Source organism: Natrix helvetica, assembly GCF_964273705.1.
Source record: "Natrix helvetica genome assembly, chromosome: 11".
In the NCBI taxonomy this organism is placed as follows: Eukaryota; Metazoa; Chordata; class Lepidosauria; order Squamata; family Natricidae; genus Natrix; species Natrix helvetica.
The window spans coordinates 18,591,892-18,606,432 of NC_138562.1; the positions used below are offsets into that span (position 1 = coordinate 18,591,892).

Below are 14,541 nucleotides of genomic sequence, written 5' to 3' on the forward strand. Positions count from 1 at the left end.
TCAATAACTCCTAAAGATCCTTGAGCTTCAGTTGCATTTAACAGCCAAAATACAGCATGTATTGATGCTGTGTTTTTTTTATTTAAAAAAAATCCATATTCTCTACAACAAACGCAACATTTTTAAAAGAATACTGCAGATGTATCAGGTGGTGGGGAAAATGCCCACTTAAATAAGGAACCAAAAAGTTTGGAGAGAGGCGAGAGGAAGCGTCTTGTCCTGGCATGCACAATCCCAGTGACCACTGGGCTCTTTGCCAAGGGGATGGCAGGAGACCCCCAAAGCCCACAAGGGCACAGGCTAGATGCCCTCTGAAATGATACACACATTACATACAAAAGCAGTACAAACGATAATGCAACCTTTAATGAAGGAAGGTGGATCTGATAACAGCAACTTTAGAGAGGGCTGACCCATCTCCTCTTCCTCCTGGCCATTCTGATGAAGAGGCTCCGAGCCTGTCCTTTCCACGGATGCTGGAACCTTCTAACATTAACAGGGCCCTTGATTGTGTCCGTGGATCGACACCCTGCACACCATGGGAGAAACAACAACCTCGAGATGGTTAACTGCCTCTTTCTTTTCCAGGGTCAGTTGGTCTCCTCTGCCTCGGAATTCCTTTTGCAAGGATGCAATATTTTTCTCCTCCCCCAGCCACAAAAATCGGATTAAACTCTGTTTTTCTAGGATTAGAGGGGGGGAAAAGTTGGGAGAGAAAATTGTCCAGAAGCAGAAGAAGCGACAAGGATATTTTGTGAATCGGTATAAAGACGAATCTGCTTGGGGCCATGAGGAACTTTATCCAGACCAAAAGAAACTCTTAATTACATTTCAGAATTAATTACTTTCCATGGGGAATGATGAGTTCATTTACCGATTGTGGCTGGCAGAACTAAAGCCAGCTTGCCCTCAGATGACTCAACGCTGGCCAAAGAGTTATCTTGGTTTCTCCGTTGCTTCTGCTCAACCCTGGTTGAGGCTGAAGCTTACCCAATGTTGAGCTTTGACCCGGTTTAGATGTTGCACCACGGCTGATGCCGGATTCAGTGGCCGTTTGGACCTCTGGTTGGCCGCAGGCTGGCAGTGCCAGGCTGAGATGCTCCATTCGTCCCAAAGTAAGGGAGGGCATCAGATCTTTGGTTTGAATTCTGCTGTCTGTCTGTCTCTCCTCTCTACAAGACCTTGGCTTGTATATATTGGCGATCTGAATTCGGAGCACCAAGCCTTGCCTGACTCTTGCTAAGTTTAGCTTTTGCTTCTGTGCAGTGGGAGGGAGGGGTGGGTGCGAGGAAGGCAGGCAGCCATGGGGCCCCTCTTCCCCGGGAGCCAGTCAAGCTTGCCCGGGGGAAACTATTTTTACGATTCGTGTGTGGGCACTCGGAGAGGCTGCAAAGCACAGGTCGTGGGCAGAGGAGGATTCAATTTCCTTGGGCAAAATCCAGACGGCGAGGAGAACAGATGCAAGGAGACCAAACAAATTCTGTCAACATCTCATTTTCGAAGGATCACCTTTGCGGAAGGTCCGTTTTGTTGACGCTGAAACGCTAAATATTGGCTGAGGGTGCCGGTTTTTATTTTTCAAATTCATGGGAGAAGAACTCTGCAGTAAACTGGGAGGTGGAATCAGCTTGCTGGATGGAAAAGCAGACAAAGGAACCACGTTTGCATCTGTGAACAACCTGGGTAGCGCTTTTCATGAACAAAAGTGGAAATGACCCCACACGGAAGCAGCAAACCTTTGGACCAGGTTCAAATCCTGCGTAGGTTAAACGTTCCCATTTTGAAACGGTCAATGTTCTCTCTCTCTTTTTTTTTTTGGAAAGGTTTTTTATTTTTTGTTCTCTATATACAATTATAGGTATACATTCTCATAGTTATTATTCTTTTTTACATTCATCGTTCTTATACATTTGTCATTCCATTTACAGGGTTATAACATACCATTTGGGTTGCTTTGTTTATCATTCCTCGCCTGTTTTGACACCACCTTCTTTTCCCTTTCTTTTCTCCCTTCCTCCCTTCTCTACTTTCTTCCTTCCTCTCTCCTTTCCCTTCCTTCTTTCCTTACTCCCCTACTCATCTCTTCCCCTTCCTCTCCTCTCTCCTTCTCCCTTCCATCTTCCTCTCCTCTCCTCTATCTTCCTTCCCTCCTCTTCCTCTCATTTCCTCTCCTTCTCTCTTTTTTTCTTTTTCTATTGTTGTAGGTGTCTCTTCCAGCTCTTAATTTTTATTTTCTTGGGGTAGTATTTCCACAGACCCAAAAATAGTTGAATATCATTTCTTGTTCCCTTTCCTTCTCAAATCTCTCTCTCTCTCTTTTTGGACTTAAATTATGTAGTGTATCCCATCACGGATGAAGAACAAAAAGAATTATGTGCTTTAATATGGCCCTTTCCCCTGGCCTTCCTTTTCCTCTCGCGGCCTCTGTAGATCTTCCTCCTTGGGGGCATCCACCCTCCAACCCATTTCCCATGCAACCTTTGCTTTTCCAGTCCTTGTTCACACCTCAAACCACACCCAGAGAGTAGCCAGCCAAGGTTGAGCGACAGGGCCCTCCCTAAAGCCTCAAAAAAGACTTGCTCTGCTTTGGACAGCTTCTGAATCTGTGCCAGGCCCTGTCGCTCAACCTTGGCTACTTGAAGATGGGTGGACTTCAACCCCCAGAATTCCCCATCCAGCTGATTCTGGGAGTTGAAGTTCACCCATCGTCAAGGGGCCAAAGTTGGGAAAAGACTCAGGTAAGGTTTCATCAAATTGGGTGCCCCATCCTAAAAGAGATCCATTCTGTGCTGACAGATTGAGATTAACGATTAGAGTTTTATTGCTACTAATTTAGTTCTCGGACACAGTCCACAATTGCCTCTTTTTTCCCTTGTTCCTATTTTAGATCCTGCCTCTTGTCCTCTCGCAGCCACCCATTTATGTCCTCTTAAAGCTTTCCAAGAAGCTGTTGATTACACATCACATCAGACCTTTGCAGTCGTTTTGAAGGTAACAGATCTCAATCTGTCGGGTGAAAGAGCTTGACAAAGGAGGTTGCAGCCCCATCGTGGCTTGTCTCCGAGTGAATCCAGTTTTGCCTTGGGGGTCTTTAAAGCTAATCTTTATTAATGAATGTTTTTGTTTTACTTAAGGCTGATAGATTCCTGTTATTATATCTCCCAATGTCACTCCAGCTGAAATAAATGCCGTTTTAACTCCAGAGCGCTTTATGGGCTTCCATAAATAGAAAGCCCCAGACAGAAGGGCTGCGGGGGAGCTGCGTCTTGCCCAGGAAGATTGCATTAAATGTCTACATTTTTTTAAACCTCTGCTTTCTACTTTCAAAACCAGAGTTCAGGGAGCTGCTCTCCTCTGGCAGGGTCTTAAAATTAATGATCCAGTGTGCAGGTGGTTCCACCTTCACCGAGAGGAGGAACTTTCCAGGAAGACCAAGGACTCAAATGCCAGTAACTTTATAAACATTTGCTTTAGTAAATGCAAGTGATTTATTTGTCTCCCTTTAGGCATCGGAAGTAAGTCTGTAGTAGTAGAAGCAGCAGCAGCAGCCTCAGTGATTTGGGTTTCAGCATCATACAAACACACTCTTAATGTGACAGGGAGAAGAGGATTCAGCTGGGGTGGGTGGTGGGGTGGGATGGCTGTCCTCATGGTGCCCTCTGCTCCTCATCCATCCAGCAAACACAAATCCACATTTCCTCCCTCTTGAGCGCAAACGGTTTCTCTCCCTCTCTGAGATCATTTTGGCAGTTTCCCAACTAAACTCCCAGATTTAATTTTACAGAGAACTGTAGAATATCTTGTTGGCAGTTCCTAGGCCCTTTATCACTAGCTGGGCATAAGGGGGGAGGGGGGCAGAAGACAAAAGCAGTTGGGGTGACGTATTTATAAAAATGAGCCAGCCTGTAGAAAAGCATCTGGTGTTCGAACCCTCTCCCTCCCTCCCTCCCTCCCTCCCTCCCTCCCTCCCTCTCTCTCTCACACACACATGCACTCTCTCTCTCTTTCTTTCTTCCCTCCCACTGCTGGCTCCCAAATTCCAACAGGATCCGTTTTGCTTCTTAATGGGAAACAACAGTGTGTCTCCAGAATCTGCCGCATCTCTTCAGTATTCCCATTTAAAGGAGGCAGATTCTGGGGGAGTTGATTTCCAGGTTGAAACCGCCACTCAACAAGAGGGGTGATCTGGGTTCCCCTCCCACAGGCCCCTCCCTCCCCACCTTTCCCCTCTCTGCCAGCTGGGCAATAAAGGTTTCCCATCGATCTACTTTACACAACGGAGAGGAAATGTTTTACCAGCCGGGCTGTTTTCAGACATAAACAAAGCCATCTGTTCTATTTGGGAGTCTGGCAAAATGCTGCCTCCTCCTTGGGAGGAAGGGAGAGCATCGGCGGCTGCAGGGAGGCGAGGGGGATCCTTTCTCTGTGTTCCTAACACTGGAAGCCAGCGCCGCCGGGATGAAGGGAAACTGGGCAAGATGGGGATGTCCATTTGGGAGCTCCTGGCAAACCCCTGAAGACTTCGGGCCCTGCTCTGTGCACCAGCAGCTCTCGTGAAGCCAGAGATACTGAAGAAGGTTACTGCAAAGGGGATGGCGGTTGACTTTCCTGGTTGCCGGCTCAGCCATGGGGGGAGAATTGGAGGAGAAGACGGAGGAGTTTTCCTTCTTCCCTTGCAGAAACGAAGGATTTCCTTGGCTCCGAGTATGTTGAACGATCAGAAGCCAGCCATGGGCGTTTGTCAGTCAAATGAACTCCGCAAATGGCTGCCGTTTTGCGAGACTCGCTTTGCTGGAGGGGCCTGAAAAGAGAGCTGCGGCCTTGGCCTCCTTGGAGCATCGCAAGAGAATGCAGGAAAGAGTTGGTTGGTTCACCAAAGAATGAAGGCTTTTCAAAAGCATTTATCCCCTCTGCCCTTCCTCCCAAGAGCCCTGGCAAGGTTCCCTGGCCCCAGTTTAGCATCATAATAACGTCGCCATGTAGGTTCAACTGGAAGAGATTGACCTGATTCTCACGTCACACAAAGCCGGCCGGGGTTTATTGACCCAACCGTAATTGGTTTACACAGTGTCCTAAACAGTTTTGTGTGTGTGTGTGTGTGTGTGTGTGTGTGTTGCACAAGCCACATGATGGTCTAATCTGCTGCTTCGGAATGGGACAAGCTCTCCCTAGGACAATTCATACATAAATACAAAAGTCACATTGATTTCAACGGAAATCAATTGGCCAATAACAATAAAAAGGAAATCATGCAATCTATTTTACCAATGGTTGGGGGAGAAAAGGGGTGGGGATGAAGAATGTAAATTGGTATTCTTAAGCAAATTAAATACCCAGACAACAAGAAGTTTATTAAGCACCAAGAAATGTACTTAATAGACCATCAATAAAAAAAAATATCATTGCCAGAAATGCAAGCGTTACGATAAGTTGAACGAAAATATTGTCACCAATAATAAAAGTAATTAAATGAAACAATTAATACAGCTTTGAATGGTCCCGTCGAGCTGGCTGCAACAGGTTATCCTAAACCAGGGGTGTCCAAACATGGGAACCTTAAGACTTGTGGACTTCAACTCCCAGAATTCCCCAGCCAGTCATGCATGGCTGGCTGGGGAATTCTGGGAGTTGAAGTCCACAAGTCTTAAAGTTCCCATGTTTGGACACCCCTTTCCTAAACCCTTTTTTCTGCAACAGGATAGTTTTTACAATCTCTATTTTGGGGGGGAAGAATCACCAGGTTTCCCAGCTTGGTGTGTGTGGGAGCCATAGGCCAAAGGACCCTAAAGGAGAATTCCCAGCCAGAAGGGCCTGGTCTCTTCAACCTCGGCCTTCTGTGCCGGCCACAGGACAGGAGGAGAGGCTGAAGATTCCTGCATGTGCCAGCAGGAGGGTGGCATCTCTGGTGCCAAACAATTGCTGTTCCCCAAACTGGGCTCTTGCTTGGTGTCGAAGCCGATAAGTCACCGGACACGAGGTGTGATAAAGAATTATACTTTTATTTTGGTACCAAGATATAAGGACCCCAGTTTGAAAATCTAACCAAAGGGCCAAGAGTAGAGTCTTACAGCAGTTTTTATAGTCAAGGGATGGTCGCATTCAACCCTTCGCCCTTCCCCTAATAATGCATGCATAACAGATAATATTGATTGGTTATTTGGATTGCAGCCCCCCTGAACCCTTACACTTGTTATGTTAAATAGCTAAATGCCACCTGTTTTTCACCCCAGGTCATGGGTGTCTTGCAAAGTGTGCCACCTTAGGGTTTTTCTTATAAGCAAGCTATTCTTGTTCCTAACATCCTGGCTAGTCATTTTAAGATGCTAACTCTGTCTCGCTGTTAATGTGCGGCCTCCCCTCCTTTCTATCGCAGAGCAGAATAAAAGAACAAACAGTTTTTTCTGAGGCAGCCCCCCCCATAACCCCCCTCTCCTTCCTCAGTGAGAGAGAGAGAGGAAAGAGGCAAATCTCTTAATTGCCAAGGCAAAGAAATGAAGACGAGAGAAAACGTTTTTATCAGAATTCATATTCCGCGCTCTCGTGTCCATTCCATCCACGCCTGGGTCCTATCGCCACATATGGCCCTTCCTCTGATCCCCAGGGCCTCACCTGTGCATATATTCCATCCTCTGATCCTTCACAACCACTGCAGCTGGCCAATGAGTCATGTATGGTCTCCACCCTATGTCCCATCATGGCACCTCAAGTGCATAGGCAGCTTCCCATCACACGGGTGAAGCTCTTCTACAGCATGAAGGACATAAGCGAAATCCTATTCCTGAAGGCCAAGGAAATTCTGCAGTCCTGTAATCTGTGCTAAATTAGATTTGGGCCGCCGCTTTGTTTTCCGGCTAAGCTCAGCGGCTGAGTTTTTATCTGAGTTCCTGCATTATTAAGCGGTGATTAGATTTAACATCATTGGTGGCAATTTGTTTTTCCCACCGAGAGCTTGAAGCTGGGAAACTGACATTCTCCTCTCCTTTAGGAAGGAATTAAAACCTTATTTACTCCTGCCTTTTAATGTCGTTCTTTGTATTTTTATTAGCTATATTTTAAATCATTGCTTTTCATGGCTAAGCATATTGTTTGTTGTAAGCCACCCAGAGTCATCAAGGGAAGGGGGAGCAGATACATCTCTTAAATACAGGGGTCCTCACTTAGCAACCAAAACTGGGAGTGGCCACTGAGTCATTAAGCAAAATGGTCCCTAAGTGAAACCTTGCCTGCGCTTACAATCTGACTTCAGCTTTCTTTTGCTTTACAGACGGACAAAGGATATAAATGTGATGACGGTTTGTAAATTTACTTTCTCGTCACCGACAGAACTGTGAATGGTTATTAAACGAGGCAGTTGTTAAGTGAGGACTATCTGTAAATATTGATCTGGATTTCCCGGAATGATTTCTGAAGGGGGTTGCTGCTGTTGAGGGCATTGGAGAAGGCAGGAGGGATTCGGATCTCCCTGGGTGAAGGAAAGGATGCCTATGCCAGATGGATATGATGAGCTTGTTTTATGCTTGTTTTATGACTTCATATTTTGTGCCAGAAGAGCCTCTGGACTGGGGTTTGAATGTTGCAGATCTTCCCTGGGAGAAAAATGCCTCCTCCTAGACCCAAGGCTGCTTTTGAATGTATTAAACGTGATTTAAGTGAATGAATTCAGCCAAGTATTAAATTCATTAATTAAAATCAATTTCAAGTGTTTAATTGGATCTAAAATTAATACTAACAGTGCAAATAAAGGGAAAGAAAGTTAAGGTCAAACTGAAGAGGAACTGACAAATTGGGAATATTAATAAAGCAAGACGGAGTTTTGATCAAATACAGCCTCTGATCTTAGATTTATGATCTAAGATCACACAACCAGGATACAATTACAAGGATGTGTAATCTACCTTAATCATAGTTGTTAACCTGATTTCCTTTGCTTTTTATCTCCACGGAGGATCAGTCCTTGGACTGCTTTTTCCTTCTCTCGGATCTCTTTCAAAATTCTGGTCAGGGCTGGGTACCTCAAAGTCGCTAAAAGGATGACTTGACCTCAGGGATGGAGGGCCCTCTCTGTACCTCCTTTGGCAAAAAAAGAAAGAGCCCCAAATTTGTGTTTCCGCAAACAAAAAAATCACGATTGAAAGAGAGAAACACTTCCCCCTCCTTCCTTCCACCAATTCTCTTTTCAGTCAGAGGATGTGCACAGCTCTCAAGGGTGGCCTTCACATGGAGTCTCATCTTGAGGGACACCCCCCTGCCCCCCCCCTCCGCTCAGGACTGCATGGCAAGTCGAGAGCTGGTTAGTATTTACAAAGTCAGAAACATCCATTTCTTTCACTCAACCCCGACCTCTTCAAATACACAGTGCTCTCTCCCCCTCTCCCTCCCTCTCTCCCCCCTCCCCTTTCTCTGCTGCTGGTCTGCCTTTGTCATTGGGACTTTTATTTTTCCCACAATACACCTGGTTCACAAACTCAGAAGTTGTGGGAGCTTCTTCATTGGAGGCTTTCAAGAAGAGACTGGGCTGCCATGGGTCAGAAATGGTATAGGATCTCCTGCTTGGGCGGCGTGGAGGGTGGGGAGGGGTGAGGGTTGGACTAGATGGCCTACAAGGTCCCTTCCAACTCTGTTAATCTGTTAAACTCCCATGGCTGGATTCAAGCAGCCCCCATTGTGGTTTGGAGCATTGCAAGAAGTGATGCCACCATCCACAATCATCCAAATGGTCGGAGCACAATTGGGGGGCCGGGGGGGGGGAGTGATGGTGTCAGGCTCTAGGGTTGCTCTCCAGAGGAAGAAAAAGGATTATTAGACCGGCTCCCAATTGTAACCTTGAATCTCTTCTGCGCTGGAAATTGTTAACCCACACCCTTCTTTTCACACCTTGTTACTTAATACTAAACGCCGTTAATCTAAATCCCAGAAAAATGAGAAATAAGGCCAGTGTGGAAATGGCGAGGGGTACTCTGGAGCTCTTCCCGTTCTCGTCCACGGAGTGAGCGTGAGTGTGAGACACGCCGGCTTCAACCGGGAACGGACCACGGGCTCCTTCACCAGGGTGTGAAAGCAAGGCTGGTTTACTGCGCTGCTCTCAAAAAAAATCTCACCGCTGGCGCTGCGTGTGTCGGTTGTTTGCGCGGCTTTGTGTGAGTGTGAGTGTGAGTGTGTGTGTGTGTGTGTGTGTGACTTTGCTTGTGTGTGTGTGACTTTGCTCTTGGACTTTCGCAGCTGCCCGGGCCCAATGTCCCGTCCCAGACCGGCTGAACCGGAGTTGGGGAAAATCGCACCTTCTGGCTTTCCCCGGGGCGAGCTGGCTAAAGCCGCCCCCTCCTTGGGCGGTGGGTCCGCTCAGGGGTCGCGCAGCGTGACGGCCGCTTTCCGCCCTTGGAGCTCCTCTGAAAGGCACCGGAGCGGATGCGGGCGCTGCGATTCCCAGTCCGGGGCAACCGGGCGCTCGCTGGCATCGCCTGTTGCGCTTCCCGGGCAGCCCACCCGGGGTGAGTGGGGGGCCTCCGGAGCGGCTGAGGCGCCGGCTCCCCTTCTCGGGGCAGCGGCGGCGCGGCGAGGCGCCTTTAAGACGAGCGGAGCCGCGGCGGAGCTCCGCGTCGGGCGCCCCCTCCCTCCCTCCCCCCTTCCCGGCTGAGCAGCCCCGGAGGGTCACTCAGCCCCGCGCGCAGCTCCAGCCCTGCCCGGCCGAAGGGATGGAGACGCCGCCGCCCGGGAGAAGCCGCGCCGCCCGGCCGCAGCAGGCTTGACCCGCCGCCGCGCTGCCTGCGCCCCGCCGTGCTCGGGAGCCGAGGGGCCGCGCAGCGCAGGCAGTGATGGCTCGGAACCCCAGCAGCCTCCGCTCGCCCGCCGCCCGTCCTGCCAGGTAGGCTGTGCGGAGAGCCGCGGGTCCTCGGGGAAGGTCGGGCGCTGCGCCGGGGCCGGAGGGGGCCGGGAAGGGCTCCGCAGCCTCGGCCCGGGCACAGGCGGGCAAGTTGCGGCGGGGTGGCGACTCCGGGCTCCGAGATGCGCCCGCCTGCTTCCCTCGGAGCGGAGGCTGCGGTAGGAGAGGCGTTCCGACCGGGGGCCCCCCTCCCGGGCAGCCGCCATCCCGGCATGTCCGCCTTCGGGGGCCCCCGCTGTCCCAGGCGGCGTCCATGGAGCGGGAGCCCTCCGAGCCCCTCCCGGCCGCCGGTCGGTCGTGCGCCTCCGCCGGGACGCGCCGCTGCAGACCTGTGGCTCCTGGTAGCCGCCTCCGCCGCCCCGCAGGCGCCTGTTCGATCGCCCCCTTTCCCACTTCTGCGTCCGGGCCGCGGATCCGTCCGGGCCGACCCCGCAAAACCCCTTCGGGCGTTTTCGGCGGGGGTCTCCTCCTGGCGAGCGTGTCGGGGACCCGATCCGGCGGGGGGAGGGGCGAGGGTGGGTGTTAAGCAGCAACCCCAATCTGCCCTTTGGGGTCTCTAGCCTTAGCTGCGGCCCTCTGCCGGGGTTTGCCAGCCCCTCCTGCCCCGCCAGGCTTCAGAGCAGCCCCCTCGGAAAAGGCTCCAATTCCAGGTCCCCCCTTTAGATGTCTGTGCCTGGGTTTGCACCTGCTTCTTGAGCCACAAAACGGGGTCCACATGTCGATGTTGTTGATGAATGAGCAGGTAAACGGGGAAGGGGAGGGACCCTACACAGCATCAATCACAGAGAATGATTGTAGCTCAGAATGGAAAGGAGGGGTCTTTGGGTGATCTCTTGGCTTTCAGAGAGCACCAAGGACCCCTCGGATCCTCTGGCATCTGAGAAAGGCTCCAGGGTAGCCCCCTCCCTGCAGGGGAGGGGTTGGGAGAGGCAGGAGCCTGCTGGGGCTTCCAGGGAGTTGGGTCCCAGCAAAGGCTGCCTTTCCTCTCCTTTGGAGTTGGCTGCTCAATGGGGCCTGTCTGGCTCCGAGGGCACAAAGCTGACCCTCATCTTGGCATCTGGGGAGTCAAGGGGGGCAGCTCCCAGGAGCAAGTGGGGTCTGGAGGAGACCAAGCTCAGGTGGACCATCTCGGCTGGGTGACCTGCCCACCCAATGCCCATATTTCCGATGCCGATGCTGCCTCCCTCAGGTGAGGGGAGCTTTGCTCCTTGGGCCGAGCTGGCTGCTGGCAGCTCTTCACTGGCTCTGCCCTTGGGCATCCGTCTGCCTGTCTGCCGGTCTCCCTACGACTGGCTCAACTCTGCCAGTCTCGGTGCCCGTTGAGTGGTTGGATGATTGAGTAGAGATTCAACACCTGTGTGTGTGGAAGGACAATTTCAGCACAGGTGTCTGGCAGGATTCCTGCCCTGAGTGGGAATTTAGGAAGCCCTGATGCCCTCTTCCATCTTTAAGGTCCTAGGATTCCTTGACCGGGGGAAGAAATAAACAGGGTTTAGCTTAGATTAGATTGGACGAATACCAAGGATTACATTACACTTAGCATTTTGCTGTTACTATAGTACTGTAGACACATTTTTGGTGTCCTTCTGGTCTTAATTCGGTGGCTCTTAAAATACTCGAATCACCCAAGCATGGCGGTATCAAAATATCATGCTCCTGTGTTGATGGGAGGGGGTTCCAGAGCTGACTTGACCTCCCACCCCCAGTGGCCAGTCTGATGGATCAGGGAACAATGCAAAGAGGCCATGCATGCTGCATGCTGCGCCCAGAGGTGCCCCAAAGCAGGGCACCAGCCCTGGGAAAGGGCACTGACGCTGCTGGAAGAGGACATAAATGGGGTGCAAAGGCTAGAAGTGACGTGTGTGTGTGTGTGTGTGTGTGTGTGTGTGTCTGTGTGTGGCTGCTCAGCTTACCTGCCCTGTGCTCTGATCTTCTTCCACACAACAAGACTCGGACCAACTCCAAGCTCCTTCTGGCCCTTCCATGCTGGGATTTCCAGGCTAGGTGGCTGATTGTGTATCCTTAGAAGGAAGCCGGGATGTTGGCGCAATAAATGCAGGAATTAAATGGAGGCAAGTGGGAAAAACGTAGCAGGAAGCGGGGCCTTTTCACAGGTCCTGAGCCATCTGGGGCTTTACCTGGTTTTCGGAGACAATCAGGTGAGACCAGTCGGGTCCAGTCCATCAGGACCATCAACAGGGCATCACATCAGCAGCTGGATGGGTGGGCTTCCCAGAACCAGTGCTGGAGCCACGTAGGAACTCCTCAGCCCCCCCTCCCTTTTATGTTTCAGCAGTGTGTGCATGTGTGTATATTATGTGTGCATAGGCAAATTGCAAGAGGAAGAAAAGCGATGCTTAAAAAAAACGACAGTCGATTTCGTGGGTGAGGCACGGGAAACGATCCTGGTCCAAGGTCTCCTACAGCTGATAAATGATGCGCCCCCCCCCCCCCGCTCCCACCTCCTTTTCCCTGTTTCGGAAGAGGTACCATTCATGAGAAGCTGGAGGCCTAGGTGGGAGTGCTCCCCTTCCAGGGACCCTTTGGACCTGGGGTTTCTCCGAGCCTCACAAGGTAGCTGAAACCTTCCCTGCGTCGGCTGCTGCTGCTCCTGCCTGACCCCCCCCCCCCTTGCCTGGCAGGCGCTCCTGGAGAAGAGAGAGGCTCGCTCGCTCACTCTCATCTGGTAGCTGCCAAATGTGCAGCGGCAGTGGTGGCGGCAGCAGGGAGAGGGCAGGCTCTGTGCAAGGGCCAGCCAACCGCCCGCCACCTCGGCAGCTTCGGCAGGTGACAGGAGCAGCCTGCCTTACGGAGCACAGTCGCCTGAGGTCCAGGAGAACAGTAGCTTCCCCGCCTGGAGCCAAGGAACGGGGCCAGACTGCAGCAGGGAAGAAGGGGAAGGGCAGCCTTCCGAATTGGGGAGGGGCTCCAGCTGCTTTCCAGTGGGAGCGTAAACCTGACCCCCCCTTTTTATCTTGAAAGCTACCGGAGATGGAAGGCCACGGCCAGGCTAATCCATGGGGAGATGTGAAAGCTGGTCTGGGGCAGAGAAAGACCTCTTGGAAACGTCATGACTAGGATCCCAGTTTTGTTTGAGCCCCCGAGGCGATGGCCCCCTTCCTGACCCCCTTTCTGTGGGTTCTTTGGTGCTGACGAGGATTGAAGATTCCCCCAACTGGGCTTGGCTGATGTGTGGAGTATGTTGGTTTATTGGTGGCCGGAAGGAGAGGCTGAAATGCCGCCCATCTGCATTAGGGAGACTTCAAAGGTGAGTCTGGCACTGCCAGCTGGGTTTTGCAGGTCGGCCGGCCAGCAGAGGGTCAAAGATGGCTTTGGGGCTGTCCTGAGATGCTTTGGATGGCGTTCCTCAGAAACGGGGGTCGGGGGGTTGGTGGCCAGGAGCAGACCAGGAACTGGGCAAAGTGGATGAGTGAAGAAGCTAACATGGAGTAGCAACTGGATTTGGGGACCAGGGTGAAAACGAGGGGGCCATAGGTTAGTGGTGCCCAAGCATTGTCTGCAGTGGCTGTGAGCTTCAGAAGGCCTTGCTAAAGGACTGTAATTCAACCCTGAATGATGGACAGTGAGGGTGTGTGTGATAACTTCACATCTGGTGACGAACCTGGTGGGAACTGGTTGGATCAGAGATGGCTCCACGCTGGGGGACGGGGGGACGGGGAGAGAAATGCAGCTGTTGGAAGACCTCAGCCAGGCCTTTGAGGTGTCTCCAACTGGCTGAGTCCCTACCTGGGACATCTGTTTTTACAGTAATCCGGATAGTGTCTTTTGCTTCATTGGCATAACACCATACAGCAGGGGTGCCCAACACTTGGGAACTTTAAGACTTGTGGAATTCTGGGAGTTGAAGTCCACAAGTCTTAAAGTTCCCAAGTGTTGGACACCCCTGCCATATAGAGTAACAAGGTTTGCAAACCATCCTTGGCAGAGACAAAGCAAACCATAGGACACTTTGACCTGATTCCTTGGATGGTCCCTGTTGGTCCCTCTGGGTCCGTAAGAGCTCATTCCTGATTCTGGTCCACCTTGAACAGGAAGTCCTTGGACAGATTGCCACTGGAGATGCAACCACCAACCGAAAAAAAGAGTCCCGTCCCCCCCACCTGGTGGCAATTTCCACTCAGAAAGCTCCAGTGAATTTCTGTCTTCCTGGGAACTCAGAGGAACTGCCCCCTCCCCCCCATTGTAGAAGTTAAGGATTCCCCCCCCTCCCTTTCAAACACTCTAAAGCAGGGATCGACAACCTGTGGCTCTGGAGCCGCATGTGGTTTCATCCCTCTGCTGCAGCTCCCTCTACAGTTGATAGGGCTTTCGGTTAGGACAGATAGAGGAAAAAGGATGCCGCGCTAGGAGGAGACTCTATGGTGGGGGAACTGGACTTCTGGTCAGCAGAGGAAAAAGGATGCCGCGCTAGGAGGGGACTCTATGATAGGGGAACCAGACTTCCGGTCGGCTCCAGAATTGAATGGGGGGGGGGGGGGGGCTTCCGGTTAGGACCTCTGTGGCTCTTTGAGTGTTTAAGGTTGCCAACCCCTTGTCTAAAGGGTCCTTGTGACTCTTGTGATGTTCTCTTTAGAATGGTCCCCTCCTTGGAGACTTTTCCCTCCTTTCCCCCCCTCCCCATAACTGTTGGGGGCATCTGA

At 51.4% G+C, this 14,541-nt stretch overlaps 1 protein-coding gene and 1 long non-coding RNA gene across 2 annotated transcripts in view; both read left to right on the plus strand.

The window, feature by feature from the left end:
- LOC309397921 overlaps window positions 1-3,171 on the plus strand; it is a 19,619-nt gene extending 16,448 nt beyond the window's left edge. The window contains exon 3 of the long non-coding RNA XR_014176329.1: window positions 2,888-3,171. This is a non-coding gene — a long non-coding RNA (uncharacterized lncRNA). The remainder of the gene's footprint in view (window positions 1-2,887) is intronic.
- Window positions 3,172-9,750: 6,579 nt separating this feature from the next.
- The window catches only part of HTR2C (5-hydroxytryptamine receptor 2C), a 78,549-nt gene continuing 73,758 nt past the window's right edge, over window positions 9,751-14,541 (plus strand). The window contains exon 1 of the mRNA XM_081964370.1: window positions 9,751-9,862. The gene's annotated coding sequence lies outside the window, so the exon portion shown is untranslated. The remainder of the gene's footprint in view (window positions 9,863-14,541) is intronic.